This window comes from Tauraco erythrolophus, chromosome 5 (assembly GCF_009769465.1).
Source record: "Tauraco erythrolophus isolate bTauEry1 chromosome 5, bTauEry1.pri, whole genome shotgun sequence".
Taxonomy (NCBI): domain Eukaryota; kingdom Metazoa; phylum Chordata; class Aves; order Musophagiformes; family Musophagidae; genus Tauraco; species Tauraco erythrolophus.
This window is the reverse complement of record NC_141469.1, coordinates 74548037-74568444: the sequence shown is the minus strand read 5'-3', so window position 1 is coordinate 74568444 and position 20408 is coordinate 74548037. Positions and strand designations below refer to the sequence as shown.

The window sequence follows — 20408 nt, the reverse complement described above, 5'->3', positions numbered from 1 at the left end:
TTTGGAGAAGAAGGTAAAGCCGCAAACCCCGACGTGGTATTTGCGGGAGGGAAGTGTGCTGGAGTTGGATGAATGGGCCAGGTCTCTGCTCACCCATAAAGCCTTTGTGAAAACAAAAAATGATAAAACAAAAAGGGGGAATTATGGCACCAATCATTCTTACCCAGCTGGACTGAGTTGAGATAATGAACTAATTAATTACTAATCAACTCAAGGTACCTATCCTGCCTACAAGAGGCAGGCCATTTCCTCCTGGCTGCGGAGGATGCAACAGCGTCCTTGGTGCCGCAGCCCAGGCTGGTGAGCGACACTAAATGCAACTGCAATGAGAGCAGATGTGTTCACCTAGAGTCCTAAGGATCAGCATAGGGGCCAGGAGCATTGAGCACTGGGAAATCTTTGAGGAACTAGGTCATGGTCTGTCTCATACTAGGGGTCCCTCCCCTCCATGGGGTCCAGATAATATTTTCTAAGATTTTTTTCTTCCAGATGATCTAGCCTTAGTTCCAAAGCACAGGTCTTTTGAGCATCAATAAACCATTACTGAAATTATTTCTGTGCTAGAGGCCCTGACAGAACTGCTTCACTGATAACTGAATGTTATACTGATAATGATCAAAAGCAATTTCCTCTCTAACTACTGGCGCTATAAACTCACCTTCAGCACAGACAATACATTCAGCTTCTTTCCTTTCTATATACCACAGGACATTTGCTACATCATTATGTAGCAGAAATACTGTCCATAAGACAGACCTGTGCTCCTGTGGCCTTCTGATGGTGCCCTCAATGACACTTCAGAGGCGTCATCATCTGACCACCAGGAAAAGTGTAATGCTGATTGCACAGTGGTTTTTGATGGTGCTAATGCTATACAGCAATCACAGTTGAGAGTCAGACTGTACAAAACCTGTTTAAAGTGTTTATGTTACATTTGTGTGCACTGCACAACGTACATGGTTTAAGCTGAGTTTGGAGCCCACTGTACTACTAATCAGTGCTCTGCAGAAGAATATCTAAACCCTAGCAGGATCTGTTAGTAGCTAGATCAATGGAGTAGGTGCTTCAGTATTAGAGAAAGAGGCATGAGTGAACATAAATTGTATGTGCTGAAGAAGTAAGGTGGGGAATAAAGGTTGCCTATTAAAAGAGGATTCGGATGAGTAGTATAACATTTTGTAAAAAAGTTTCTAGGCATTTCTATATGCCTCTTATTTACTATTGAAAATTTTAAAAAGCATCACAATAAAATTGCATTACGGAGGCAGACTATGACTCTGCTGCATGAAAAACTACTCTGACAATTAGACAGAAAGTTTCTAAGAAGTCTATGAAAAGTGCTATGAAAAGAAGAACAATTCTTCTGCTTTAACATCAGCTGGACAAAACTGGAAGGTTAAAGAGTTTTGGGAAGGAAAAAGCTGAGTTTAGCCTACCAAGACAAGACATTTTTAGTAGATTGCTCTGGAGAACTCAAATGGTTGACTGTGAGTGATTTTACAAACTCATTGCTCCTTACAGTGCAAGTATTTGCTCTTATTATGGCAAATAAACTTGTCAGAACAATCTACATGTCATAAACATTTAAATGGCAAATTTTATGTAACAGAATACCTGAATGCTTAAATAAAGAATCCTTGTGGAAATAGTAAACCGTTAGTTTAAAAGATTAATTGACACGTCTAATAAACCCTCTCTAGAATAGCTGAATCAGTAAAATACATTTTTATTACAAATGAAAATCACTGCTTTAATGAAACCAGAATTTGCCACAAAAATAAATGAACAATATATCTTAGTAATTAAAACTACAGAAACACATTATAAATCTATCTTGCAAAGGATGGGAATTACATTTACTAGTACATTATATCCCCCATACGCAATGCTGAAATCGTGTAAAGAAACTAAGAACTTTAAATCACTGAGATCTTAGCTAGATATTGCAAATGTCCTTCTAAGAACATATTGTGGCATATATGGTAGTGATTATTTAACCAGCTAAGTAGTCATACTGTGCTCATCACTATAGTGTTTTATGGAATTTAATTTTAATGGGTAATATGAATTTTAAAATCATCTTTCCATTTGAAAAGTTCTACTACTTTTAAGAAGGGAGAAACATCTATCTTAGGATGATATTAACAAGTCAGTAATTGGGCTCAAATTACCTTCGTAAAGCACATTACTGCTGCTCTACTTGCTCTTCGGGCACATTACAGCTACTATGCTTGCCCTGATTGCTTGCTGCTTCCCATGCTGAACAGCATCCACTTGTTATGACTGTAAAGAATCTGAGGTAGGAACGATGTTACTGTACACATTAGTAACCTATGTAATGGAACTTTTTACTGTAATCATAATTATCATTAGAGATATAGCTGAAATCAAGTATTTTGTCCTCATTTTTCCCTGAGTTTCAGCTATACCTTGTTGATGATGCCCACCTGACAGCTTCGGGCTGTTTCTTCTGTATAACCAATTACCGCGGGGTTGGAAACATCCAAGAATTCTCTCTCTGTATGATCTACCCGTGGATATGCCAGAATCACAGCCTTTATGCTATGCTGACGAAATTAAGTATGTTAAGCTCCTTCCCAAGAGAAGAATGAAATTTCTTCACTTTGAAAGGCGACTTAAAAACATTAATATCCCTCCAAATGTTACACACAGCCCAGGAACTGAATCCTGGAGTCCTGTTTCTCAACAGCCTGTGGGCACCACTACATTATCTTCCAATGTACACTTGAAGCTTTTCACTGGGGACAGTAATTACCTTTCAACCAGTAGGCCCTAAGGTTAACAGCTACACTAGAGAAGGTGTAAATATCTTCAGGGCTAAGAGTGCTTGCTTGAAAGCTGATTCTTCTGGACTACTCTTGTTTGAGCGTCCATCTCCATTATAGTTGTGACAGAATTTTACTGGTTTACATAAACTTAGAAAGAAGACATTATTACTATAGTTTTCAGACTTTAACACAAAATTCCCCTACTTATCTGTCTTTTTAATTTTTTTTAGTATCATGGTCTTTTAAAATTTCAGTCAGACTAACCTCCATCTATGCAATCCCATCTAATATGCTGTAAGTCTGTTACTTCTGTCCGAAGAGAAAAAATAGTCAAAAGAGCCTATTACCTGGTGTGGCATCTATCCATTGTCTAAAGCGGAGATGAAGGCTGTTAGTCTGTCAGCATTAGTTCTTATTTAAACACTTTACTCTAGACACTTTCACTAACTGTGTTGACACAGCTATATGTTATTCATTTAACCTGCACTTCATTGCACTCCTAATACGCGATCATGTTTTGCAAATGCGAACCTAAATATAAGGCTTTCGAGGCTAGAGTCTTGGTTGGTTTAAGTCAGAGTATTTTAGTGACAACAAGCCTTATTAGTCAAGCTGAGGATCCAATCCTATGTCTACACCTGCAAATGTAACTATATTTCTTCCTAGAACAGGTCCTCAATATGTCTCCATTTTTAGTACAACACCTGGGATTTATGCTCGGTTCACTTTTCATTAAAACACTCATTAAAATGAGAATTTGTACTGTTACAGGAAAGGTAAAATGTCTCTGTGCAAGATGCACTAAAACTAAGTGAATAATTCATCTATTTTTCATATACAAGTTTATTCATACAATAATATCCTCTAATAGCTCCTGTTATGGAGATTGCAGGCAGTTTCTCCAGAGCACGCGATAACCAGAAAGCTTTGCTGGTTTATTTGACCAGACACATTGCCCTTACAGAACATCTTTGTCTCATGATTGGACTACAAGGTTTCTGGCATGAACATCTGCACTTATCAATTTAATTCATATAAGCTTCAGAACCCATGAAAATACAGACCACATACTTTCTAAAGTAAGCATTAACAGTAACTTAGTGCAAGCATTACACAGAACACGACAGTCTTACTCTCAGTAATTGTTATTTTGAGTTTTTAGCAAGTTTAAAATCCTCGATCAATCAAAACTGACCAAGTCCTTAGGCAAACAAGCAGTGGTAAGCCCAAGACCCCTAGCACTCAAACCAATATGTCCAGTTGTTTGGTGATTTGTTTTTAAAGATAGATTTGAAAACTCAAAGTACTATTAACAATGTGTTAAAGTGGAATATATTCACTAATGTCCTTCTCCCTCAGCTGATGGGATTCATAATTATCTCACTTCAGTAGCTAAGAGAATCTCCTCAATATTTCTTTGCAGTTACTTCTATGCTATTTCACTAATGAAAATAAGGTTTAAGCCACTTCACCAGGTTTATTCCTACCTTTGATGCACTGGCATCTCCTATTCTCATCTCCAGATAGCTACTAGGGTCATATCTCTTCTGAAAAAAATTCTCTAATCAGCCCATTCTATTACTGTGCTAATTATCGCTATACTTAGAATGACTACATTGAACAGATAACCTTAACGTATACACATTATTTTGAATTGTGTAGGCTTCTGAGTCCCTGCCTATGTGGAAGTATCATTGTAGTCTGCTGATGTAATTCTATTAACAGGCTAGGCTTGTAGCTAGAAGTAATAACTTTTATTAGACCAAGAGATACAGTCAGGGGAGAGAAAAAGCTTTGGGCTCAGAAAACTAATGAAAGTCCTCTGAGACAAAAAAAGCTTTCTTGTTTTTTCTCCAACTGTATTATTTGGTCTTATAAAAGATATAACGTTTTCTCTATAGACCTGACTGTCCTTGGTTATAATAGATTACCTATGATGGAGATATGTCAAAAAGGAGTTGTAGAACAAAATAAAGTAAACAAAAAAGCCAAAAACACAATTAGGGAAGGTAAAATCATGGCCTAGATAAATAGCAATCCCTTACATAAAATTATGCCTGCCTGACAGTCCTGAAGATGGTCTCTTCAACCTTAATACCATGACAAGATTGCTTGCCAAGACTACTAATCTCTAGACCAAAACACAACAGTCAGTTTTTTTTGAGAGAGTGCACGGGTGAGTTGCTAATTAGCACACTGTCAGCTGTCTGCAGAAAGCAGGCAGGAAATTGGATGGCACTCAGGTGAAGTTATGTGCATCTAGGAGATTTAAGGATACGAAGGCACTGAAAGAAGGGCTGCCCGTGCATACCCGTAGCAAAAGAAAGGCTATGGAAAATAGCAGAGTTGCTGCTCAATGGGCAGGGGACCTAGAGACAACAAACACAGAAACAGTTGAGGAACACACTTTCTTTGCCTGAATCTTTACTGGCAAGGTCTGCTCCTGGGCTTTCCAGCTCCTGCATCTAGTGTCAGAGTTTGGAGGAATCAAGCACTACCCATGACACAGACAAATCAACAAGAAGATGCTTAAACAAGCAAAGGAGTCCATGGGACTGCACAAAATATATCTGCTAGGGCTGAGGAAGCTGGTGGATGCCACTACACATCTCTGATGTTTGAAAGGTCATAGTGAATGGAAAAAGGCAAACATCACACACAACTTCAAAAGCACAGGAAAGAGGACCCAGTGAAGAAAAGATTGGCCAACATAACTTCAGTTCTTTGAGGTATTACGGAGCAAACCCCTTTGAGAGACATTTCCAAAGACACAAAGAACAGGGAGATGCTGAAAAACAGCTGGCAGATATTTACCCGCCAAATCAAGCCTGCTCTGCCGATTGCTTTCTGCAGTAAAGAAAACTGGCTTGATGGATGAGGAGATGACAGTTTGTTTGACTTTAGCCAAGCTTTTGACATGGTCTATATTCTTGTAGCCCGGGCTGCATTAGCAACAGCATAGCCAGCAGAGAGGTAGGTTTGTTCAGCTGGGAGAGGAGGATATGAGGAGGAATCTTATTGGTGCCTATAACTGGTGGAGGGGAGGGTTACAGAGAAGATGAAGCCAGGCCTCTTGATAGCATTGCACAAGGAAAGAATGAAAAGCAACAGTCATAGGTTTTAACAAAAGCAATTTTTTGCTGTTAGAGTGACCAAACACTGGGAACAGAGAGGACCGAAGAGGTTTCATTTAACATCATCAGCTTTTGTGTTACTGTAAACTATAATTTTCCCAAGAAAGCAAAAATCACTGTAGATGTCCTTACTCAAAGGCCATATAGTTAGTACAGTTAACAAAAACTAAAAATCAGGGGAAGAAAGAAAGACGTGATCCAGGTTTCCAGTCAGACAGCCATCAGATGCCAGGCATAATCTAAAAGAGAAGAACAGCCCTTTCCATCTAAAGGTGATGCTCTCTGGGCATCAAGGCAGTACATCCTCTCCACGTGCTTCACAGGCAGTTGATGGCTTTGAAATGAGAAAACAAAGTTCTGTAAGTAGACTTAAGAAAAATGGTGGAGATTTTAAAGCCTCTGCTTCATCTACGCAATTTCTATCTGTGTCATCTATCCAAACAATCCTCTTTTCCTGTAAGACTCTGATTCTTCAAATGCCAGTTTATCAATTAATCCAGATGGTTTTTTACCAATAGACAACAGTAGACAACTCTGGTTAATCTGTAAATTTTACCAATGGCAGTTGTCTAGTTTCTTGCAGAAGTTTGATACAAATACTTTAAAGGAAAACAAGCCATTTTACTTGAATATAAATAGACCTCAGAACTAACAGCAACTGGAATACAGAATCATAGCATAAATTGATTTATTACCGGACAGGTATAATAGATATTTAATCAGTAATTATTAAGGTCACCCTATGATTTATGCTATGAAGCATCCTTTTTTCATTTGTTTGGTACTGGCAACTTGAAATACATAGGCTGAAGTTTTCCATACCAGATGTCAGTTCAGGGTAAAATAAATCCTGTGATACCTCATATATGCATACGATTTGCATTATGAAAGCTAGCGTTCAAGTAAATCGGTCATTTTCTAATTTCTGAGTAGTATTCAACCTTAGACAGGCTTTAAAACCTTTTATTTAAGTGCTAATACAGTAGGTAGTGTTTTAACAAAACTTCTGCCAAGTTCTCCTCCTATTGCTTTTCTGCTTGTTTCACACTTTCTAGGTGGAAATGCTCCACATTTTGTCTTTGACTGATGTTTAATTTATTTATTTATTCATTTATTTATTTTAAACAAAGGCAATTTTTTCCTAACTCTTTGCAAACGGAAGATTGCAGAAAAAGAAATATTCTCAAAATTTAAAAAATCTAAAGATGTCATGATCTACTTTATTGCTATTTGGGACAGCAAGCTCAGTTCAGCAAGGATACAGTCCATGAAAGTTTGCATATGCTAGCTGAAGAATTTCTGAGACAGGCAAACAGCTTTCTTCACTATTTTCACATTTAAACTGTCCTACAACTCAGGTGCTAGATCATCTTGGTAAAATCTGCTTTAGATAAATTTTAAAATCCTGCTTATATGTCTTTTCTTGAGAGAATGGGAAAGAAGTCTTAATTCATAGCTCAGAACACTAGAATTAGAGTTTTAGATTTCAGGAGGCTTTTTAGAGATTGTTTTCAATCACATCACAAAAGGCACTTTTAAAAGTATGTATTATTAACATTGAAAACCTGAAATTTCCTGTGGACTTCATGAAGCTGTTTCTGACAGATTAGATAATGGCTTGCTATTAATCAGTCGTAAAAAAACCCCACAATACTATTTTATGGGTTTGGTTTCTGCCGTTTCTTCTTTGATGAAACAATTCTTTGAGCATCAGGAATGGATGTTTGTTCTTTAAAGCAAAGAGTTCTTTTCTTCTTTTTGTTTAGTAGAGCACAAGGTTCTCAGATAAAATACCTAAGGAAAAATGTCTTTTTGAATAGGTTGAGCTTGCCTTTTCTAAGGTAGGCTTGAGTCAGTGATTTGTGATTTCTCAAGGCATTAGGCTGGTTATTTTATTCTAATTCTCTCCCGCTTTGAAATCAATCATAAGGGCATATCATAATTTGAATTAATACCTTAAAAATAAAACCCAATAATACACCGTTCCTTAAATGCTGAAGAACAATTAGCTTGTACTAATTTAGAAATCATATTAAAAAAGTATTTTAGAAACAGTTAAATCTTTCACTTGCGCCCTAAATCAAAAAAACCCAAGAAACTGATGAGAGTCTACTGACTTCAGGCATCTCTGGATCAGAATGTTCTGGCTTAGGTACTCTGCCCCATTTTTATTTTTTTTTCTTCTCAAATTCTTAAGGAATATGGCTGAAAAATTCGCTGTGAATAAATTATCTCGCAGAATGAACTGTCCCAGTTCCTGGTGATTTGTTCATAGCTTCTAGATATTGATAGAATGAAAAAAAACCAAAACCAACCAACAACCAACAAACAAAATATGGCAGAGCCTCAGATCATCACTTCAGCATTTCACTTTTTTGCCTGTGTGTCTGAAACTCTTTATTGGTTCATCTGATAAGAAAGGACTCTGTGGCACACCCTTGGCACAAGTATTTAGCAAAAAATTCCTAGCCAAAGAGGGAAGATGATCTACAATGGGTGTCCTCAAGTCATCCCTACAGTCCCCCAGCTCTAGACTATGCCATGGGTCTGGCAACAGTACCAGCATTTCTAACAACCCATATAGGCTACAAAGCTGCAAGGAATCAAATTAATATCTGCAAATATTATTTTTGGAGTCATATATGGATTTTAATTCTTGAATCTCTTATTCTCAGCACTCCTAGACAAAACATATAAGCGAAACCTTCATTGTACTGTTAGAATTTAGGAAATGAGTTAATAAGGAAGGAGAGTGAAATTCCGTAAGAAAGAACAGGTGTGCAGTGGGACCACAAAGGATGAGATTAATTGGAATAAAGAAAAGCACTCTCCTGATTTTTTTTTGTTAATAATTTTATAAAAATTCTGACTATTACAGCACAAGATCTGCAATTCTAAAATCTAGAGTTCAATATCAGGCTGCTTGGATTTGGTTTTGTTCTTATGCCAAGCAGATGCATGTATTTGCTATTCACTGTCTCTGCAACAGTGAAACAGCACAACAACACCACGAAAAAAAATTCCAAAACAGGAAGATGACAGAAAAGATACTGTGTGTCACTAGAATAGTAACATTCATTGCAACTGCAGGAATCTGTATCATTTGAGTTCATCTACAAGAGTAGAGAATGCCCGAAGAAAAAACCCACCAAAACCAACTCTTTTGGCTCAGAGCCAGGTTGCATAACATGTAGGTTAGCTAGTTCTCAGAGACTTATTCTTAAAACTTACTGCTGCCATATCAGATACCTCCTTAAGATTTATAGATAATGGGTACAAGTTAATGCAATTTACATTTTTTTCTTGTCCCATTCTAATTACACAAATCCAGCAAAGCCCATAAACATGAGGAAACTGGACTTATAAATTTTAAGTTGAAAGTGGAGTTAGTCTTTCCCTGTAAAGAAGCTACTGTCATCTTCCTCCAAAACAGATCTCAGATGAACATGAAATCTCTTCAGTAGCACAGAATATTCTTCACTTGCAATGTCTATAGTCCTATGCGGGATATGTGAAAGAAACTTAGGGTGATGAAGAGCTTTCTACTTCCCCATATCCAGTATCTTATCCAATGAACAGAATCAGACATAAACATGCATTCTTGCAAAAAGAGGAATACACACACAAAAAAAAACCTCAAGGAAAGATAGAAAAAAAAGATAAAGGTCTTGGCCAAGCAATTCTGGATCTAATTAACTCAATGAAATTTCAATATCATTTCGTAAGTCTTCATTGTCTCATTTAATCATGGTCTGCCTTTTTATGACCAATTCTAAACCTTAAAGGGTAGATTGTTGTCAACGTCACATTAAAGAATAACTGTTACCTTTCCACCTCACACTCCTACTTCTGAAACCATTGGGATATAATAAAACTCTTAAAATGTATATAGTTAAAGGTAAAATATTGACAGCTGTGATGAGAAGAATGAATTTCCCTTTATCTAAATGTTGTGCTTTTTAAGTCATGTATATCTAAGAGAAATGTAAGTGTTGAATATCTTCCTTGATGCAGTGTTCATACAAGAGTAGCAATTCAAATATCCATGGTCAATGCTGGTGATAACCATTGTACAATATAGCCAAAAGTTCCAACAACTCTTCCTTAGGGCTTTTATCACTCCAAGTTATCTTCAAATACAATTCAGTAGGAACATGTCGGTAGTGAAAAGAAACAGGACAGGAAAAAAATACTACTTAAAAAAAAATAATCTTCTCTTAATGATGTCCAACAAACAAGGATCTCATTTCCAAAGATAAACCGAGTGATCTCTACTGACTCTGGCTATTTCCAACTATTTCATCAGCTCAGTCTGTATTCAAATTGTATGAAGAATTCCAACTATTTGAATAACCACTAAATTTAGTGCCCAAATTCCCATTCTCTACATCAGGATAGGTTAGGTACCTAACCTCATTAGGGTGCTAGGAACATGGTTTCATAAATGCCTGTCACCATTTAAAAGAAATAAACTTTTATGAATATCAAAGTGACACAAGTATATGGTTAGATAACTACAGGCCTAAGTTTAAACTGGAACAGGTCAGAATGAGACTCCAGAACTCAATTTTGTACCAAAACTTTCCATCTCTTTAGAAGTTTGTGACATTCCAGCACTCCCTCTGCCACAAAATCAATCCTAAGCTGATTGCCTAGAGAGTCTGAGTGCTCCCTTTTTTCCCATATACGTTGACAGTTGACCTCACTACCTTCCAGTACAAACCAACTCCTGTGAAGCTGTCTCAGACATTCACACAAATTCTATTCACATTCACTGCATATAGCACTCACGACAATACTAAGCATCCTATTTTATGATATTTTGGTTTCAACCCTGTGGGTCTCAAAATTGCATGGTTTATTGCGTGCTGGCAGTCAGTTGATGCTATGGGAAACACAAGGCAAATGCCAGATTACTTTTAAGGCAGGCTGAAAACTGGTAGACAACACAAATGGAATTCTATTAACACAAGGTGTGAGCTGGCCTGCAAAGTTAGTGTAAGAATAGATTTCTCCTCTCCACTTTGTAAATTCAGTTCCTGCTGCTGTTAATAAGAACAGTGCACTTAATTTTCTCTGCATCTTATCAACAACCTGATATCGCAAACATGAGCAAACTAAATGCTTCCTATCTTGAATTCTGATTTATCAAATACATAAAAACATCTTTAATATGAGACTAGCTTAAGTCCTATGTTAAATAACAAAACAATATTTTAAAAGGGTAAATCAAACAAGAATTGTGAAAGAAATTTCAGTTCAGTGATGCAAACTGAAATATGACGTAGCTTTGCTTAACTTCTAAATTCCTGAGCTACACAAGCTGATATCTATTACATCTCTGCTTTAAAATGAATGTTATAAATTGCTGTGGAGGCCAAAGAGATTTCTGAAAGTTTCCAGAGACAGTTCTAATTTTGGTAAGAAATCAGATACCTTTCTTTGCAAGATTATGATCCATCATCACATATGAAATCCCAAATGGTATGCATTCTCAGAAACAATGATCCAATATTAAATATTTCATTTACATACTGAATTACCTGGGAGAATTCTATGTGATGGTTAAAGATTATTAATGATATCAAGTTGATTAATTTTAATGTGAAACCAAATAAATCCTAAGAATTTTGGACAGCACACCTATTTTAACACAGTGATATTGACTAAACTCTGTCCTCTGCACCCTAAAAGTAACAACATTGATGGAGAAAAATTCAGGGATTAATATGCTGAAGAAAGACTGAAGAAATTCATGGCCCAGCACCAAATGAGCAGTCGTGCAAGAAATTTGATACCACAAATACCAAGGAAGTGGAGAATCATAGAATCCTGGAAATGAAACCCAAGCAAAACAGAATATGGCTTTACTTGCCTGAAAGAAGCTTTGGAGTTTTTTTTGTTATGGACACACTAAATTGTTCAAGCAAGGCCTCAAACTCTATCTTGACTATATTTTTGAGACATAACTGATTTGTGTGGTTAGACTTGACAGTCTTCAAAGCCTGATGTAAAAAGCAACTAGGATTCGCTGGGTTTATTTCTCTCTTTTTAGAGCTTCTAAAAGTAGTGAAGAGTATTATTGACATACTTGTTGAGATATTCCTCTATTTCTCACTATTAGAAGCAATTGATAATAGTACTTTTAATGTAAATTACTATCTTTGCTATTTGTTATGTGGTGGCATTATTATGATTATTGCTGTTGTGTTTAGATAACTAATCAGTATTAATGTTATCATCATAATAGTGACAGAGAGAAGAACTAAAGCTCCCATGTGCTGAATTAAAATACAAGGAGCAACCTCTGTTCCTCGATCATTTTGAGATGTCACTGTCAATCAAACGCTGCCTTACAGTTCAGCATCTGCTGGAAATATTTTCCTTTTCCACTCAAGCTCAGTTGCAGCTCAACTACACCATATGTGAATTTTTAGATTTTTCCTATTAACATTCAAGAAATATTTCATTTATAAAATTAATATTATTAGGACTCTCTCCAGTTTCATAAGGGTTATTTAGGGATGACAGTCAGTCACTAGTAGCTTGGACTGGATTCAAATCAGTGACGTAAATAAGGGACATTCTGCAATTTGTTATCATTTCCCGAGCCAAGCACAATGATGTTTTACATGTTCACATCAAGGAAAAGCATGTAATTTGATCAAGCTGCAAGTGCAAACTTCTTGGCAGAGCCTGAGGGAAAGCAGTGACAATAATAAAATGGATAAGCAGGTTGTCAAGAGAAGTGAAAGTACTTTCAACTGCACACTTTTAAAGAAAATCCTGGAGTGGAGAGGCTGAAAATGTTGTCTCCAACAGTGCCCACAGCTATCCTGGAGCTGCAGGATTAGTTTATGAACTGTGGACATGCTATTATTAAATGAACTCAGATAAGAGTCCAATTCGTTCATTTACTTAACTCTATTATTGGCAGTGGATCAAATCCTCAGTGATGTAAATTGGAATTGGAGCTATGACAATTTCTAGCATGAGAGTGTCTGACCCTAGAAGTATTTATTTTGCTTGAAAAAGTAAAGACAGTTTATATGCAAATGAGATGCAGCTTTCCAGCTCTGTATAATTTGTCAATATGGATGTTAATTTCACAAAGACTGAGCAATTTCTGTTCTAGAATAAAAACAGGACTTGATCCCAGCAACCCTTACTTGTAGCAGTAATCTTATTATTGTGGTGGGACTAGAGGAACAAAATAAAGGCTACAGTCATGAACATTTTCAGGTGAATGCATATCATATGATACCTTCTTTTATATAATTTCTTTGACGTGTATCCTGGTCTCTTTCAACATAATGAGTAATGCTAAGAGCTAAAATGAAATGCTAGGGCATCTATTAAAAGTCATCTTTTTGATGGATTTTCAGGGAGTAGTATTTTGTGCAATTTGATCTGGATGTAGGTAAAAATATGATTTTATAGGAGAAATCTGATTATCAAAACTACTGCTACTTTTTCTCCTCTTCATTATAAAAGGATTTATACCTGAATGAAGAAAACATTATGGAGCTTAAACCTGTCGCATGAAGTGTTTCTTGAGAGAATTTCCCCTCCTGGGAGTTTCAGGTATAAATCCAGATTCTCTGATTTATTGCCAGTCTTGATAGGACTGGCCTCAATCTGCAGACTTTGCTTTTAAGGATTTGAAAAGAGCCTTAAAGCATCTTTAAAGGTGAGAGTGCTAAATCCATTTCAAGGTGTGTCATAACATCATAATACAGGCTATAGACATAATATATTTTTAAAAAAAGACACATTTAAAGTGTTTTCTCAGACACAACGCTGAATTATATCACTCCACCTGAGAACTACCATAAGAAAATAAGAGGTGTGAAAAATAAATAACGACATATTTAATTTCCATTTTCATGTCACTTTCGCCTTAAAATATTTGAATTTATATTTTTTCATTTTCTCCTGACCTAATTAGCATTGACTTCAGGATTTTCGGTGGACTAACAAACAGATCCGTCCTGATTGTGACATACATGTTGTGAGACTCTTTCGATGACATTTTCTAACAATCTTTCTCCAAATCATTCTGTTTGTAATAAAATTTCTAATAGAAACAATGCATAATTTTGTGATACATCCATCCTGTCATATAAGTTTAAATTACCTAGAACTCATCTCATAATAAGGCATAGAATAATTATTAAAACAGAACAGATGCTCCTAAGCCTCTGTGTTTGGGACACTAATGTAATTGTTGAATTACTTAACTTGGTTAAACACACAGTCTTGTTTGATTTTGCTTTGTTTTGCTTATTCCAAGTTCTTTTCTAATATGCCAATATTATTTCTGTCCTCTTTGCATTTATGACACTATCTTTCATTTATTCTTTATATTCCTTCCTCTTTCCTTTCTTGTTTCCTGCTCTCTGCTAGATACAATCTCTCCATCCCTACAGAAAACAGTGGATATTATTCAAAAACATAATAAAAGCACATGGTGAGGCTTGGTTTCTATCTATCAAATGCCACATATGTTACCGGAATTTTAGCCTGTACTTAAAAACAAGCACCAAAAGACTCAAGTGCTTTTCAGACTCGGATGATTAGAAAATGGTAGCCTAGTAATCACATCAGTAATAACATTTATCTGGGCTCAAAAGTCAATTGCCATAATTAAAAACAAAGGAGTTAATGAGTTGGCACTGTATGGAGAATGTTCAACTTGTATCATACTGCCAAGATTAAAACCAGCATCTTCCAGAAAAATTTCTTTTCTCTACTCTTAACATCACTTAAGTATATGCAAAGTCATTTACCAACACTAAGACAGGTAGAGTAAATAAGTATCTGCTAGCCCCATGTAGTTGCTTGAAATATTTAGAGCACAAAATCAGAACGCAGGAAAAGATATCAATTTTTTTCTAATCCTTTTTCCTTGGAAGTGACTATTGTCATTGTCAGAAACAAGCTACACGGCTAAGTCGATTTTTAGTCTGACTTTGTGCAATAGTTCTTGTCCTACAAAACCAAAAGACCTATATGCCATATCACAGAGCACTGCCGACAGAACATCACTGATGTTCAAAACTCGTCTGTTAACCCTGTTTAAGAAACTAGTTTTATGCAGGATAACACATACTACATAAGCCTGCTTAGTCCTATTGGAAATTGAATGCATTTTAAACTAAATACATGCTTCATTGTTCTATTATTATTTTTAGTAAGGATGAATTTAAGCATGGCCTTAACTATTTGCCTGAACTCATACATATTTATTTCTAGTATCCGTACCTGAAACTTAAGTCCCTCATAAACAGCATTGTGCCTTCAAAAACCATAAAACATGAAGCATATAATCAAATATCTATTGCCCACCTCACTGGGACAAACAATGTTAAATCACGCTCAAAAGCCCAAAGGCAGTTTAAATATAAATAAATTATTAAATAAATAAAACCTTTGTTTCTTTTCACTGAAAAAGGTGAGTTACCAGGGAAAAATATCCCTTTTTCAGCCCCCTCTCCCATTGTCTTCCCTTCACTCCACAAATAAATAAGCAGCACTCATTTTCTCCACCTTGCTGCACACCTCTTCAGTAGACTCCTTTTAACATACGGAGCCGCAGGGTTGCAGAATTTGGAACAGGGATTTATGAGCCATGTTCTCTTTGATGGGGAAAATGTTAATAGCTTTAAAAAAAAAATTAGTGAATGTATCTTATCAAAGAGGCTATAACTAGAACTTCCATGAGCCATGTCTGTGCAAAAATATTATAAGGGCATAAAACCAGAATTCTGGGGATTACTAATCAAGGCTATTTTTTTCTTCTTATTGTTCATTAAGTGCATTTTTATTTCTTTAAAGACTTACTATAATGTTGTCATAGCAGGCAGCACTTAACAAATTTGTAGTCTTCTCTAGTGTAGACGTAGGCCATGGACCCAGACAACATATATTTGCAGTCACACTTACGATTTGCAAGTTGTCAGATCTCTGTATCATTTATTATTCCTGCTATCATCTCAGAATATTTTCATGAGCCAAGACACCTTTATTTATTTTTTTTTTTATCACCAGGAAAAAGAGCCAAAAAAATATACCAAAAGCAACATTCATATTTTCCAAGATGTAAGTTTCACAGAATACAGATAAAGGTGTCCTTGATGTTTCTAAAATGCATATGCTTCCTTGATACTCAAAGTTTCAGTATCAACTGACTGGGAAATAAAAATTGAAACCTGATGCTTCTAAAAAGACTTTAAAAAAAAAAATTGTTGGCCAAAGATATACTTTAGAAAAACTCTATCTTACTAAATTTTCCAGTGAGAAAAAAAATTATATACCTTGCCTGCCCTGTCAGGTTATCAGGCTATTCAGTTATCCTGTTCTCTGATAAGTGTAAATTACTCAGAAAAAAAAAAATAACAAAGGAAAAAATTACTTCGTTTATATCACACATTTTACCAACATAAAGTTATTTGATCATCATGTAAGGAGATAGAGCAAAAAATCATGACACACACAAACAGATGAAAATAAAATAAATATGGATACAATTTAATTGACATAGGGTCTAAGCATTATTACTTTTATACAGATGCCTTGCTCTTTTTCCAAAAAATAATATCAAGTCAAATGTTGCCCAGTTTGATTGAGGATGGTGAAATGCAGCTAATCCATTTTTTATTTGATTTCTGAGAAGAACCCAAAGTAGATATCATATACCATATATATAAAAGAGTGGATGTCAGCACTGCAATCCTCTCTTCTCCCTCCTCTCAAATTCAGTTTGCCTAAAATTCTTTAAGTGCAAGATTTCTTGACTCACTCCATGGATTTATCTTTTTCTTAAGTAAACATTGACTTTTCCTGTTACTCCCATCTTTTCTTTCAAGGTGTTTTAACACAGCCCTGTCCTTGGAAAAGTAAACCTGTTAATTTTAGGCAGAACCAGACAACCTGGCCTTTCCAAATTAATGATCGCATCAAACAGGCCTATAATTCTAAACCAGTGATGACGAGTAACTTGGTCATTAGCCGAGCTGTTTGCATTTCTTCTGGCAGGCATTTCAGATCACGTTAAGAGGCATGCAGCTCTCCCAGTCTGAATAATACCGGTCAGTTCTGTGCTTGAGTGGTGGATATGTGAGGAAAACTCAAACTGCATCAGGAGGTGGAAGGCTGGTTTTCAAACGTTATATGGAGAGAGTTAAAAGTATAGTTTCCAGCACTGAATTTGAATGGACATACTTTAAATAGTGCTGGGTGCTAACTTTGCACTTACACTGGCTTGTACTGTGTTGAGCTACTTTTGTACTGATGCTCGCGTCTTACTTTTCAACACAGATTGATTCAGTGTATCAATGAGTTTTTTAAATTTTTTTGCAAGGGGGAGGAAACTATGTTTCTTACAAGATGTAGAATAATGACCTAAGCACAGCAAGGGCGTTACAGACAGGAGTGAAAATGTCATCTCCGGATGAGATGGTGCAAGTCCCTCTCATACAGTATGTCTGCGCATCAGGTTCACTAGAATGAGAAGACAGCTTCTGTGTTTAACATCATTCCTGAAACTGGTTGCCCACAAAAAGATAAGGCAGTCATTTCTGATGAAAAAGAAAATTTTTCCTCCATATCAAGTGGGTGGAGAACATCAACCTCTTTCGCACAGGCTGCTAGAAACCCATCAAATGGTTGTAATTTCTGTAGCAGGGTCAGAGCCAGCATTTAGCTGTAGGCTGAAAGAAAAGCTTATGTTGACATTCCGTCCCCAACATAAAATCCCAATGCACAAGGAAAATGTTTACATGTATTTCTTGGATACAGGTTGCTTCTTATTTAATCAGTGTAAAACTTCATGAAGTCTCTGGTAGAAAATACTCTAAGTACCGTAAAAGCTACAGATTTTATGTTTACAGTACCAATAAACCTAAGACAAGTTTAGACAGTTGCAGTTCTGTCTAATGAAGTGTTTTCACACAAAATTATTTAAGAAAAATATATACAATTCTTCATCTACAGTCAGACAAATAAAAGTGCTTTTACAGTAGACACACAACACAAGATATTTAACAGCAACTCAAAAAGAGGCTATAAAACCACCACTTTCAACTTTAATGGAGAAAGAAACACTGTGATTTCATGATTAGCCATAAATGTCACGCAGCGAGGAGAGTTTCCTTTACAAAAAAAGATGACTCAAAATGAAACACAAAGTAATTCAGACCACAGTTAAGACGGGGAAAGATAGCGTAAGAGGAAAATGAGAGAAGAATCAGATATAGAGGCCAGGGGGGAAGCTATTTAGAAAAGGAAATGTAGATAGCAGTTCTCAAGACATAAGAATGAATTTGCCTACACAACATCAGGATGCCTTAGGACAATAAAGAAATCACAGCAAGTGCTGCAACAGGCAGGGCAGGCTGCTCCACTCCACCACGCCAGAAGCTGATAGGAACCATCAAAAATGCTGCAGAAAGACAGGGGTGCCCCACTGCTCCACACTCCCCAATAACCTAAAGAGCTAGCAGGCAGCCTTGGTGGCAGCATTATGAAGCTAGGATTGCCACGTTTCTCCTGTGTTGAGGTGTAACATCCCTCTCTTGTCAAGGAGGATCTTGTCTAATCCTATTCTAGAGTAGCTGCCAGGCACATGGGTTTTTCAGCTTATTATATTATCTATTTTCAGATGTCAGTTCAAGACTTACGGACAGAGCTATAGTCACACCTGCTGCATTGCTGCCCCTCTTTCCTCAGACTCTTCACTAGTCACTGCTACACTGCTGCCTGCAACCTTTCCTTTTTTTGGGTAGTAGCAGTGAAGTGTGCACCCGGGGGAGCTCGAGATCATTTGCCATCTAGCTGGTGCCCTCTCTTACCTTGCCCTTAATACAGCTTTGCAGTACACAAACGGTACAAATCAGCATAGTACACTGACTGTCTTCTGAATGTTTTAACTAGTAAAACCTATATTACACAGCAATTATGGTTTCCACACAGTTCCCAAGTTATTATCAGTGCTCAGAATTCAATCCTGTTATTGGTAATGGTAGGAAAATGATTACTGACCACAAACGTGTTTGTGCACAGGGATAAACACACTGGTATGGAGCAATGAGAGAGAATAGGTGAAGATAAAACCATATAGTAAGAAATTAGGCTCTGTGAAACGTCAAATTTTGCAAACTATCTAATACAATTACATAGGGATGAAGATCTTTGAAAAAGTAAATTGGTATAGTTGATAACTATATTCGATCTTGCCGCAATATCAAGTTTTTAAGGTTGTGGTTTAAAGCATTTAACTTCAGTCATTCACAAATATGGGGCTAAAAACCTGAAGCCAAATATTACATTTATTACTTATGTGAGTAGTTTCACCGATTTCAACCACTGGAATAAATGAAGATAAACAAATGAATAGGATATGTAAAAGAGATTACAGTGTTATGCACCTACTTCTCATCATACTTCAGCATTTCTGATGAGCTACACTACAACTCAGTTTTAAAATTAATGATTGGGGGAAAAAAAACAATCTTTCAAAATCATTTTAATGGAAGTTTACATGAACGCACATATCCACGCACATACACACACAGATATATTAATACACACTTGATGATCATGAGAAAGTCAAAGACCTGTGCTTACAAACACCGCCACAAATTTAGAGTGCATACATTTCCAGATACTCAAAGTTCCACAATGTAGGCCTGATTTTTATAGAAGTTCTATGAAGAGACAATATCCACTGAAATCAATGCCTCATTAGATCAATCTTCCGGGGGTAAATAATTCAACCACTTTACATTCAGGAGACAAAACATACAACTTTTTGACCTGTAAAAAACCCACAAAAATCTCTAGCAGTGTCCACAGATTTGTAGTTTTGATTTTATCTAGAAGAAGCACGGAACAAGCAAGACACAGTGCATAGCTCAAGTGAATTCGGGAATATGGCATCCACAGAGACAAATTTCTCCTACCTTTCTTCTACCCATGTCAAATAGGCGGAACTCACATCCAGGAAATAGGGAAAAGGAAGAGGCCAGGTTGTCAGTAACCAGAAGAAAAAGAGAGAGATAGAAAGATTACTCCCTGCCTAAGCATTGAGGGAGGTAAAGAAGAAATAATTGAAGAAGAAAGTGGAAGGGACCTTGTAAGGCCATCTAACTTCACCAGCTTTTATAAGGCAAAGGTAATTCTAACTATACAAACTTTAAAGACAAACCTTTGGCTCATATGAATGTATCAAGTCATCATATTCCCATGCAATGTTTGCTAAGCAAACTACAGTTCACCACCGGAGTACACGATGCACTTTATTCTAAAGCTCTATATGACCTTACTGAATAAAGGGTTTTGCTTCTGGCTGTTAAAGGTGGATACATCTACTTTAAATACAAGTCAAGGGAGTTTAGAGCATTCTGTGACTGAATGAATTGAGCAGTAAGATAATTTTTTTTTATTTTCTACCTGCCTGTTTTTTTTTTTCCCAGGGACTTTTCAC

The 20408-nt window shown here is 36.4% G+C and overlaps 1 protein-coding gene across 2 annotated transcripts in view; it reads right to left on the bottom strand.

Annotated features, from left to right (window-relative positions):
* GRID2 (glutamate ionotropic receptor delta type subunit 2) overlaps positions 1 to 20408 on the bottom strand; it is a 753158-nt gene that overhangs the window by 169438 nt on the left and 563312 nt on the right. The window lies entirely within an intron of this gene.